The sequence below is a fragment of the Mesoplodon densirostris genome, chromosome 1, assembly GCF_025265405.1.
Source record: "Mesoplodon densirostris isolate mMesDen1 chromosome 1, mMesDen1 primary haplotype, whole genome shotgun sequence".
NCBI lineage: Eukaryota > Metazoa > Chordata > Mammalia > Artiodactyla > Ziphiidae > Mesoplodon > Mesoplodon densirostris.
Genome location: NC_082661.1, coordinates 200,082,897 through 200,096,364, shown reverse-complemented (window position 1 = coordinate 200,096,364; position 13,468 = coordinate 200,082,897). Strand labels below are relative to the sequence as shown.

Here is a 13,468-nt window from a genome sequence, read left to right as displayed (position 1 = left end):
AATACCATTAAGGTGTGTTCTCCATAGCGGGCTGGGCTGGAGCATATAGTTCATCCTTTTATTAGTTCCACCTCCTTTTAGGGGAAAACCACAATATCTGTATTTAAAAGAGGCTTATCTCTATAGAAATAACCAGTGGGCTGCTCCCAGGATAAGGAAAGACTAGTTCCTTGAAAGTTTAACCCTCATAACTACATCAAACATAGGGACAAAAACAAAAGGGAAATGTATAGTATAATTTTTTCATATATTATTTCTTCTTGATTGCTACAGAGCATTTCTGTCTTTGACTCTTGGCCTTTTTCCCTCCAAAGAATATTCAGTCTCTCTGCTTCATTCTTGGCTTCAGTTTTATAGAATTTGGGTAATGGGTAGAGAAAGCTGAGAAGATCAAGGAAAGAAACTGCTTGAAGCAGGAAGAGGGGATTTTAAAAGGATAAAAGAAAAAGGAGGGGATATGGGCTGGATTTCAGGAAAAAAATTCTGAGGGTTCAGATAGACTTTGGGGAAAACTGCAAGAAATGAGAGAATTTTAAAAGATAATGCAATGAATCAAGAATTGGAACAGACTCTAACATACTTAGACTTTACTGGAATTAAAAATTATATCTACAGTTAATGAGCAAGTTTCTTCAAAGCAATCTATGCTATGAGTAGACCATATGTGCCTTGGTTTTTATACAGGTATATTATGGTACTACATTTCCTTCTAAATCATCGATTTTGGATGCTTTTTCAGGACAAGCATATTCTGAATTTTCTTAATCCTGATCACCATGTTTTATCTAAAACACAGTTTTAAAAATTATTAAAGCTTTAGATTTTTATTGGGGAATGGCAGTAAATTTTCCCATATTTGTACTTTTAAATATAAAATTGTTTCAAGCTCTTTCAAAGAAAAGTTTGAATTCTTGAAAGAAAAAGTAGAATCTCTATCCCATTCACTTCAATTCTTAATTTTCAAATATCATCATTGTTGACAGTTTTATTGTATGTTACTTCTCATTAATATATATATCAATGAACATGAATCTTTTTTAATATCATTTTTAGTTCCTTAAAATTCAGACCTGACTCCAAAATTGAACAAGCACAATTCTTTCCATCAGGCTGGCTCTAGAGCTCTCTTAAGGGACCTACAATGCACAATTGTACATTATTGCCAACCTGTTTCTTTACTTGGGAAATCCCATTTTCTATACAAACACTTGAAGAGAGATTTTTGTTTGGTTGGTTTTGGTTTTGGGGTTTTATGTTTTATTTTTATTTTACTTTTTATTTTTTTTTGCCTCCATGTCTATATTTTTACTAGTCAGGATAGGCTAAGTGATGCTGCGCAAACAACCAGTTCCATAACAAAAATTATTTCTGACTTACACTATTATCCATTGTGGGTCAGCAGGAGCCTTAGCTCATCATACTCATTCAAGGACCCTAATATGTGTTCCCACAATCCCAGAGCAGTAGGAAGGGCACATGGTGATCTGGACAGTGGCACCTAAAACTTTTACATGGAAGTGAGACACATCACTTCTGCTCAGTTTTCATTGGCCAAACAAAGTTACATGGCCATGATTCACTTCAAAAATGGGGAGAAGTATAATTCTGTTTTGTGACCAGAGAACAGAGAGCTGAAAATTTTTGGTAAACACAATTTGTGATAGTATTTTGACACCTATATTTTTTTTTTCTGGGGTCACCTCTCAAATCCTAACCATTTTTGGAAGAAAACAATATTTTACATTATTGGTTCCTATCTTTACCCCCAGATATGTCTATATGATTTACCTGAATATGCTACAGCAGCAGCATTTAAAACACTGAAAATTCTGGTAAGGTGATTATCAAAACATTTTTAAGAAGATTGCATAAATTCCCAAAATATGAGCATTTAGTTCCAATTCTATCTACTTTCTTTTTTTTTTTTTTTTTGACAATTTACTTCATACATTATTTTATGCAATTCCTTCCTTTCTGTGATTCCTTCCCTCCTTTTTGGGTTAAAAAAGGTAAACACAGAACAGATTTTTGACCAGCACTGGACTCTTAGTAGGTGGCATGCTCTTTGGATCTTACAGACCCTAGTTATAGCAAATGTTTACTGATTAGTGGTTAAGTGCCTGGTATATTTATTTTTAGACCAGGTTTTCATTTTTTCCAATCCAGCTCATGAAGAACAGAATCATACATGAAACAGTCACAATAAACGTGGCCAAAAACAAAGGGCTATGACTACAGTGCCTGGAAGAATGTTTATTCATTACTCCCTAGACTAGCATATTTCTCAGTAGAGACAAGACATATACTGCAGCCATGGAAAATCTGGGGAACTGGAGCTCTTGAAAATACCATTTATGCTACATCAAACTTGAGCCCACTCAGGCAATGTAAATATTTCCCATATGTGATGACTGCTAGTTGCCCAGCTTCCAATTCTGAAAGAGACACTGAAAATATCCCAAATACTCCTTTTTAGTTTATACCAAGAGTCTGCAGCTGTCTTTATGCTTGCAGTTGAAAGAACAATTCTCTAATAAACTAGAAAGAGAGATATCTCACTCTGGGAAGACTAAAAGATATAATCTTATATTTCAGGTATAAATTGAAAAATTTTCATATCCCAGAATAGATCTAAATTTCAATAAAAATAAATTGCCCCTTAAGTTATAGATAACAATAAAATTAAAGACAGACAAAATGCAATCTATCTTGAATTTTGAATTATACCCTAAAACTCTCAATGTTTTGGCCCAGGATACTGCTTTGGGGACCATCTTCATCACCCCAAATCAAGATATATGGTGTGATAAGGAATGACTTGTGCTGCTACAAGGGGAGCAACAAGCAGTCTGAGATCTACACTACAGCTAATGACATGTCAAAATTCCCAAGATATTTTGGTAACTTAAAGCAGTGCTTTTCAAAGTGTGGTCCATGGACCACCCGCATCATTATCACCTGGGGTTTTTGTTAAAATACATATTTCAGTGCCCTATACCAGAGTAACTGAAGCAGACAATGTGGGCAGAGGACCAGAAATCTGCTTTCTAAGTTCTTCAGGTAACTTTTGCACCTGCTACAAATATCTAACACTCAGGGAGTTATTGAAAGAAAACAAGAGAAAGGAATATTTAAAATCAGGGCATTGGAAGACAGGCCAGAAACTCAGACAAGGAAACATCCTTACTTAGATCTTAAAGCAAGGGTATATAATAATCTAGTAGTCTTGGAAGAGAAAGCATCATATGGATGGCACTTTAATAGGACTTCTCAAGGGGATTTTGAAGACTCCTTAACATTGCATTTCAGGAAGAGGGCTATCGTAATCTCCAGCAACAGTTGAAATGGCTGGCACTAATGTCCCCATCCCCTAAGTCCTTCTGGTAGTCTACCCTGAATATCAGAAGTCTGGAATAGGCATAACCCTGCAGAATATCTGGTTTTCTGGGATTACCAATACCTGTAATTTACTTCTCTCTACTACCATTTGACTCACTGATAGCTCAGCCCTACCCCACAGATTTGGGATCTCCTATTGTAACCTGAGTTCTTGCTTTTTTTGGTGTGTTAATTCCTATCTAGTGTCTAGTACTCAGGTGCTCAATGAGCCTGCATCTTGCTTTCCATTTCACTCTTAAGGAGAGTCCTATCTGTGAACTCCAGCCAATCTGCTGACTAATTTCCCTGAAAACAAAAGCCTGCTTGACCTGTTTAGTATATCTGTTCTTTGACTGCCTGCTATCTTGCTCTCTCTGATGGACTGGACCTCATTTGCCACACCCTTGTATCCGTGATGCTGACTGCTTCCCCAAATTATACCCCAGTGTTGTTAAACCTGGCAGATGCCATGTCTGACCTTGCAGAAAATATTTTTGTTCATAGCCTGCATCTGCACTTACATGGAGTGACAATCTCTGGTCCCACCCATGCACGGAAGTCTACTTCTACATATTACCCCCTCTCTGTCTACACACTAAGCAGTAGGAAACTGGGCCATACATAGGCGGTTACCAAGTTTTGGCCAAGAAATTCCGTAGATGTCCCAGAGGACCAGTGAAAACCTAAATAGGCTATGAGTTGGAAAATTCTCTCATCATTAAGTTAAGAACTCCTCAGGACTTAGATCTTCATAGGGGAAGTTCGTGCAAGTGCAAATTCAGTATTTATTCTTTGAGTAAACTGTAAACTCCTCAGAAAGTCAGTAAGTGATTTTTTTCTTTCCTTTCTGTATGGAGCCCTTAGACTTGGAGCAGATATTACATTTTGGGCAGCTTAGCTGTGCTTTAAGAACTTGGGTAAGGATCACTCATTTACCAGTATGGGCTCAGTTTATAAGGCACTTCTAGACAGGCAACAATCCTGAGCAAATCACCAAAATTTCAGCATTTGCTCCGTATCACTTAAGAGAACATCAGTGAGGAATAGAAAGATAACAGATGTTTCTGGTCCTTAGAGATCAGAATTTGGATGAAATGGAAACTAAAATATGAAGCTCTATTAAGCTGTCTCATGCAGAGATTCTCCTATAAGATTATTCTTTTCATTCCCTAATCCTCTCACTTCTACGCTCAAGCTCGACACAGGTCAAATCCTACACTTTGTCTTTCTGGCCTTGATATGTCTCCCACTTGAAAGAAAAACAAGAATAGCTTAATAAGATTACAAACCATTACTTCCACACTAGCATTTTCTATAGCAACACAGACAAAACAGTAATTGGTTTAAGTTAAAAAAAAATGATCTCTATAGAAGGAAGTAATGGATGTTGGTTTACAAAGTCAGGTGTATAAAGTGTAACTTCTTATTCTTTTATACGATCAAGTGACTGAAGCTTAATCTTGGTTAATCCAGGACCCTCACTTTCTCGGGAGTGAACATCTAGGGTTCCATGTCTGGGATGGGGGAGAGTGGCAAAGTGGTCTGTGGTCATCATCCTCTGCACACATGGACATCTCTGAGATGCTGATTTCCACCTTCCTTGTCTGTTCCTGGACTTCAGTCCACAGGCCCAGGGACTAAGTCCTCTTTGTCCTGGCTCCTGGCTTCTGCAGGTTTGACTCTCATGTTGCTCCTTCTCTTCTCCTCCTGGCTGCATTGAGGGCATGGGGATAAGCTGGGAGGCTGTTTTGGATATGTCTGCCTAGATACTCATGTCTAATGACCTGGCACCACACAGAGCAGCACTAAAAAATGATTCATTTTATAACCTCCACGCACTTCATACAGGAAGTGATTCACAGATTCCTCTGCTCTTACGTTCCCCCAGTCTGATCCAGTTTTTCAGGTCTGTCTCCCATGTATCTGGCTCAGGGAGTGGGAGAGAAGGTGGCAGAACATGGAGCCCTTACTTGGAAACCACCATCATCCAAGCATCTAATGTCCCTTTTCTTCCCTCTGACGTTTCCCTTTGGTCCCACTACCATGAGAATCATTATCTGATCTTGGGGATGGAATAAAGGATCTGTTTTATTTTGTTGTTGTTGTTATAATTTAAACTGGATCCTGAGGATTTAAGGAGTTAGCTCTTTGAAACTCAAAAGCTGTTGCAAACAAAAATATCCAAACCATTTCTTTCTGAATTATCCCTTTCCTGAGGCAATATTTGTAATAAAAACAAATGGAATTTGAGCGAATATAAGGGGATAGACCATGAATGAATATCTCAAACTACTTCTTGAATGTCAGCACTGAGTCTAAGCCTCCATCATATAAAGGGATTGCTGAAACTCTCACAAATGGTGAAGATGCTAAAATAAACAAATTTTAATAAAACTAACCCTAACCCTAACCTGAATGGCAAAATGAGTGAAGGTGGCAAAACAAAAAAAGCTCATCTGCTTTATCATGAAATCTGAGTAAATATGAAATAAAATATATAGAGAGCAAAAACCTGGAATATTTTACCCAAAGGGAAAAAGAAGCAAGCTCATATTCTCTTGCCTGTGTCTTTTTACTTTCCAGTTGACTAACCAGATGTCTAGTGAGACAGGTTGGCCCATCCTTTAACATATCATTATATGGGAAAACCTTGCACATGATTTATGTGCCTTTGTAACAACAAGACGAAAGTAATACCGGGCCACTAAATTTGGTGTCTGCCTGTCAGGCACTGTGTTGTACACTGGTCAAAACACCTGTAAGACAAAGCCCCTGACCTCCAAGAGCTCGGAGTATAACAGAGCTAGGGAAGTAGACCAGTAAGTAAGAATTTAAAGTGCAAAGCGATGGAAGCCATAGCAGAGTTCTGTGGGATTAAAGGGTACAGATGGAATCAGGGAGAGCATCTCAGAAGAGGTAGTGATTTCTAGAAAGACAAGACTGAGGAACTATGGTCTAGGCTGAAAGACCACTTATGTGAGGCAAATAACACAAAGAGGAGGCTGCAGAGATGCTGACTCCAGGTGTTCATATGAGAAGATGGCAGAGATGGGGACAAACCTTACAGGAGTGAGGGAAACATTCACTCTTATCAAGTTAGTTATCCCGAGCCATTTCCTCCAATCTCTGTGTGTGTTCATAAGCAATACGGGTTTTCATATAATAAAACTGCCATATTGTAATGTTCATACTTTTTTTTGAAATGTACAAGTATATGTCTGACACAGAGCTTTACTGCAGAGAGCACTGTGGAGCATTGGAAGTTGCACTTTGGGGATAATTCATAAATATTTCATTATTCTAGTTGGTATGCATGTCCCTAATTCTCATTTCAGGAGTTAAAGAAGTTTAAAGTCAAGTGTTTGGAAGGCTTTCTCTACCAAAAAGCAGTTCCTGTGAATGGATCTCTAATATACATACTAGAGTGAACGATTCCTGCTGACACAGAAAGATAGAGGGAGGAGAGGAGAGAAGACTCAGGCTTATTCTATGTAATGTTGAGACTGTTCAATGCAATTAATATTCCAAGAAGTTGCCAGCATAACTGTAAGGTAGATGTTCTTATAGAGGAAACATGTTCTAGATTTGCTTTATGATCATAGATAAGTCACATAGCCTACTTTGGACTGTTTTGGTCATTTGTCATATGGGGGGGCTCAATTACAAGATCTTTAAGATCCCATCCAACTTCCCTATTATATGATTTAGGCAACTTCCATTTATAAGTAATTAATGAGCTGATTAAGGACATGAAATAAGCCACAGAACCCTTTGATGCTAAGAAAGAGTCTAAGTCCTCTGACAGAAATAACTTAGCAGTCTCTGGGGGAAAGCACTAAAGAGACACTAGCATAGCTTTTAAAAAACCCATATTGGGGCTTCCCTGGTGGCGCAGTGGTTGAGAGTCCGCCTGCCGATGCAGGGGACACGGGTTCGTGCCCCGATCCCGGAAGATCCCACATGCCGCGGAGCGGCTGGGCCCGCGAGCCATGGCCGCGGAGCCTGTGTGTCCGGAGCCTGTGCTCCGCAACGGGAGAGGCCACAGCAGTGAGAGGCCCGCGTACAGCAAAAAAAAAAAAAAAAAAAAAAAAAACCATATTGGATACAAGGGCAAATGGTCAGTTTATCTATCCAAAGTGACAGGCTGTATCGATTTGGAAAACCTAAATTAACCCATTGCTTGAGGTTAAAACTATAGTGAAATAATATTCACGGCATACATCTGAAAACCCTTAATCATTACTTTGGAGTATTTCTGCTTAAATTTGACGATGTCACTGCATGGATTCTTAACTTCAAAGAAAGAGAAGCAGTATGCAAATGAGGCAGGGAGCTTATTATCAAAAAACCTAGGATAGACTTCTGGCTACTCCACTTGTTTGCTTTGTGACTATAAGGTTGAGTCGTAAAGAATAAATAAAGAAAACCACATAGAAATATAAAAGAAAAGTGTTTATTTGCATAATGTAGTTTGTAGTTATTAAAAAAGAAAAAAAAACACTTCATTTAACTTTTCTTGCTCTCCTTTCTTAAAAGAAAATAATGGGACAGGAGATGCCTTTGTCTCAAAATGAAATGCACACCCACTTACCTTTGTTTTACCATCACTTGCAATTGGGCTAAGATCAATGGTATTATCTGGGTTTAACTTTAGTGTGGGTTTCTTCAAAAAACCAAATTGAACTCATGAAGAATAAACCAGTTTCTTTAAGATTAATTGGAGTTCACTTTTTAAGAATGTTTAGTGTAAATATAATAAGATTTGCTCTTTTGAGTATTGAAGGAAGAAAGGAATGTGCGGGAAGCGTACAGAGCACTAGCTAGAACATATGCACGTTAGCCATTTTTGAAGCCCTTATTTTATGTGAGAAAATGAAAGCTTAGAAATATTAAGTAACTTGCATAGGATGATACCTGTAAATTGTGCCAGGGCTGGGCCTCAAGTCCTGAAATTCAACTCCATATCCCTTGCTCTTAACCCTCTACTAAGAACTCACTGAAAAATTGAGGGAGAATATACATATATATCTCTTTTAAATTGCCAGCAGTGTGGAAGATGGACTGGAGTGGTAAAGGATTAGGGAGATAATTAAATTCTGAGCAAGATGGTGGCCATGAGAATGAAGAGAAAAAAAATGCTGGGAATACATATTTTTTAATTCTATAATCACCATCACCTGACTGTATAGGAAGTGAGGAAGGAGATAAAGATGAAGGGCTGGTTTGAGCTGGGGTAAGATAAGGAGTTTGAAGCACTGCAATACCTGAGACAGCATTGTATAGGAGGCTCTGACTAGCAGGGCAACTACGTAAGGTTGTACAGTCAAGTTGGGGCTGAGATACAGCCCAGCTCCCTGTCAAGTCAAAGCATTGTGCATCCAGAGGAAGGGGACCTTTATTATAACTTGTATAAAGTATGGATTAGAAGAAGTCTAGTTGACCAGATCTCTAGATTGGGTTTTAAGTTGAAGCCGTGAGACTGGATGCAATCTTCTGAGGAAGAAAGTGTAATGGAGGGAAATAAAACAAACACACAAGGAGGTGGGAAGAAGACATGAGCCCTCTGAAGAGAGTTAAGAAAAAAGAGGTGGAAGTACAGGCCAGTACAAGATCCCTAACATCTCACGACAGAAATATTTCAAGAAGAGGAAGACAGTAAATAGTATAAATGGTAGAAAAAGCAGAGGTGGGCACAAGGGTAAGAAGCTGTTTGATTTAACCATTAATTAACCATCCTTAGCAACCTCTGAGAGAGATTTTCAGTATTGTGATAGAAATAAATGCCAAACTGCAAAGAGTTATAGAGTCAGAGGGAGGCGAGGAAGCACGGGCAGAAAATGCAAATTTTTCTTGGCACCAAGAAGAGAAAGCTTGGTTGAGAAGGTTGAGTGTGTATTTGTTTAGTGTAGCAGAGGCTTGAACATTGGCTGTGCCCTGAGGAAAAGCAAAGGTGCAGGTAAAAAGATATAATTTATGAAGCAAGGCCTGGTTTCATCTTCATAAATATTTTTTTAAAAAGTTCTATAAACACCAGTGACCCAGGAAATTCTTTAGCAAATACTCATTAATGAAATGACAGCTATTTAAAAATGTTCCCATAGCTATTATATATCTATCTTCCCTTGTGTAATAAAGACTTCTTTGGAATTTTGAGTTCTTTCTTTAGTATGAGAACTCTTCTGTTCCCTGAGGATTTTCAGAGAATAGGATACATGGTTGACCTCTTACTCAGACAGAAGGAAATTATGCTTTCACCTCTTGCCCCTGAATACATTTATCGCCCAGTCATTACTTCTTCTGGATGAATATAGAAATTAGACTGAAAGCTGGAAGCCTGGATTCTAAGATGAGTAATATTTCCGGACTTAGTTCTCCTACTCTGTAAAACAAGAGATTTGGACTTGCTAATTTCTAAGTCATTACAGCTCTAAAATAATCAAATGAACAAAAAATCATATGTAAATGAATGCTTATCCTTATTTTGTTTATCGAAGAACAAATTGAAACAACATGGGTTCCCAAAGATGGGGGCGCATATTCTATTATGTATGGTATAGTCATAGAATAGAATATTATACACTTGTCAATTATCTATTTTCCAAAGTGTTCTGAATGATATAGAAAAAGTTGCCAATAAAATGTTATATGAAATAGGTGGAAATCAAATGTTCAGTGTTAAGCCAATTTTGTAAAAATAAGATGAAACAAAATGTTGGTACCATATTATGTACATAGATACAGAAAGAAGTCTCACAATAGGAATTAATCTTCTAGAGAGTGGAATTGGTGACAATAATTTAGTCACTCTCTTTATAACCATTATAATTGTTAACTCCCTTGTGAGTTGGGAAAGACATTTTACATTTGAGGTTTACAGGAAGGTTGTTTTCATTTCCATTGTGTTCAACTCTACTTATAATGTTTTCATGTGTGGAGAAGGAGGACCTATAAGTGCCGTCTTCCCTGCTGGACTAGCACCATGTTGCAGAGGACCACAAAAGACACGCTTGATATTAAACATATTCAAAACAAGCAAGTTGGAGATAGAAGCTACAGAAACATGAAAATTGCTCCTTAGAATTACTATTATTTTTTGTTAGTTTGGAAAGATGTCAGTGTTTGCCTAGATCTTTCTAACTTATATAATCTTTAAAGGTTTTTTAAAATTTTAAGATCACCAAAATACCCACACAAAAAATATATAAAATATTAATACAGTCAAATGCTAGCAACATCTGCTGTAGCAAATGTATTATAAATCCCACAGTACCTTCAGCAAAATAAACCAAACAAAAAAAGGGTAAAGGAAAAGGGCTGACACCTCCATGTCCTCCAACTCTGCTTTTTAAATTATTTTTGACAATAGGCACCTGATGCTTTTTCTTCATAGAAATGTACAGTTCCAAATTACTGTGGGCTAATAGCAATTTCATAATTTGTTAAATGGCATTATCTAATGAAGTTTTCATGTTTTAGCATGACCCAGCAGTAAACTAAATAACAAATACTCCAATAATAAAATATGAAGTAAAATGTATGGTTTTAGTATCACCTTATTTGTTAATACCGTTTTAAGTTATATTCATTCAACAAACACTTATTGCATGACTAAGATGTACCAAAAGAATCTTAGTCTTTGACCACATCACTTTTTAAATTGTCTAGAAGTACCAAGTTAGTACATTAAACAAAGGCCAATATATAAGGATGTAGTTCAGTCAGTTTGAGCATCTCTTCTTTCCTGAGAGGTTGTAATTTAAAATAAACTAAGTGCAGATTTTTATGGGAACAAATCAATTATCTCTCTGTTCAACAATTTAGGAAATATCAACAGCTTCTCTCCCCAGCTCACAACCTACAGCATTAAGCTTGACAGCCCCTTGGAACACATACATCTTGCTCACTGAATTCTAGTTCATGAGGGGCTAGCTTCTGAGACTTCTAGAGAATCCTCACGAGGTTATGTTAAAAAGGATCCTTACAAGGCATTATCAGTGAACCCTGTCATGTGTTAATTTATTTTAGCTTTTTCTTCCTTTGCTAGTTTGAAAAAGCATTTTCTAAATAGAAGTCTTCCCAAGTGTGTATTCCTAATGGCATTGAGTTTTCAGGGATTTTAAGTTTAGATGTTGTGGTAATATAGTTCTCATCTAAAATATGCATCATATATAAAATTTCCTAATTAGGTATGACTGTGAAAATTAAATTCTGATTAACCTGAAATAGTCAAGTAAGGGAAGCCTTTATCACATTGACTTAAAATAACAATAGTATACTTTCAAATTTAAAGAGTTATGTTTCAATTAGAATACCATTTTATTTTAAAGTAAGTCATGTCATTTAACTGAAAGAAGGAGGGGGGAAATAAGCAAAATCTCTATCTTTTAGACAATGTTTCTAAATTCATGTAGACCCTAAATTCACTGTTGCAGACAAAAGGCAGTCCTTAATTCATTGTTTCAAACAGAAAGACTTTGTCATATACACCACAAGATGCTTTAACACCTAGAACAATTTCTACGGTGACTAGGAGAAACCTCTATTTTAAAAAACAGCTTAAGTTTAAAAAGGGCCTCCAATACAAAAGGCCTCACAATGTAATTCTATACAAAGCTCTATGATCAAGTAATTAGCAGTGGATTCTAATTAAATTTGGAATGTAGAATTGCCCTGGACTCAGCTTATAGCTTCATGTATCTGTCTAATATACCCAGTTTTAATATTTTTCTTGTGTAGAATAGGATTAACTATCAAGATCATTGAGAAACCAGTGATTCATTTTGCTCTGAAATACACAACATAAAAAATATTGGAAGATAAGAAAATATATATTCAGCTACTAAATTCAATGCTTTACAGTATTTTCAGCTTAAAAAAAGCTGCAAGAGGAGATGCAGTTAAAGAAACCAAGATATCATTGAGACAATTAGCCTTGCATTTCTCTTTTTTTCCCTAAAGTATCATCACCACACAGAAGAATTGCATAGAGTAGATGATGATGATTTTTTTCCTTTTCTCTCTTTCCTACAAAGCAGTATTATGCTATTTCCCAGCCATACATGCATGTGAATAGCATATGAGTGAATGGGACTAAAATAGAATACATAGTACTTGATTAATATTAATTAATATTATAGGCCCCTTGGGATTTGACTAGTCACTGATTCCTTGACACATGTCTCCAGTAACTGTATAAAAAGCAGAACAAACAGCACTTTCTGTATTTGATGCAGGAATGAGGTAGTTATCCCAGAGCCACTTCCATGACAACACAACTAAGAACTTGGACATAAATCAAAAGTGTCCTAAGCACCTAAAATAGATGTCATTGTGTCTATGCACTTTGGTTCTACACTTTCCTCATAAAAGATTCTCTTGGGGTCTTCAGATAAAGTTATTGTCTCATTCCTTCCATAAGTTTTTATAAACTTATTTGTTTTATGGTTTCCTTGTGCACAGCACAAATGAAATAATAATTACAAAGGGGTGGTTGAGGCTGAAGAGAGTTGTTAGAGAATGCAAACTGTCCACATCAGTAGGTAAAGAAATCCCATTTCCATATGGATGATGGACACACACACAAAATGTCCTATAAGAATAATACAACAATTTTTAAAAGCATAGTAATTATGTGACCTTTTGAAATAAGAATAGTCTTACACAGCACAGAATAGAGCCCCCAAGTATTATTATATTATAGAATAATTCTATTATGTGTATTCATGATGAGAATACTGAGCAATTCAGAAAACATTAAATTGAATTTAGTCACCTCCAGAGAGATAGCAAAATATATAGTGGATTTCAGAAAGATGACTCTCCAAAAATGGCTAAATTCTTTCTAAAACTTTTGGAGTTTTCAGTGGTAGACTTGTAAAATTTCTTTCTGGAAAGTCCACAGATAGAGAACTCCTAGTTGCCTTTATTACCTGTTTATTGACCAGCAGCAAATACTATATCTTAGTTAACCAGGCCTCTGGTGAAAGAGTGACATCTCAGATGACAGTGGTACATGGGGTCTTTCCTGTCCACTCCACTGCTACATGGGCTATTCCTCTTCTTCTGCTCTGAAAGCCCCTCCATAGCTTAG

The 13,468-nt window shown here is 36.8% G+C and overlaps 1 protein-coding gene across 9 annotated transcripts in view; it reads right to left on the bottom strand.

Annotated features, from left to right (window-relative positions):
• ARHGAP24 (Rho GTPase activating protein 24) overlaps window positions 1-13,468 on the bottom strand; it is a 492,969-nt gene that overhangs the window by 194,259 nt on the left and 285,242 nt on the right. The window lies entirely within an intron of this gene.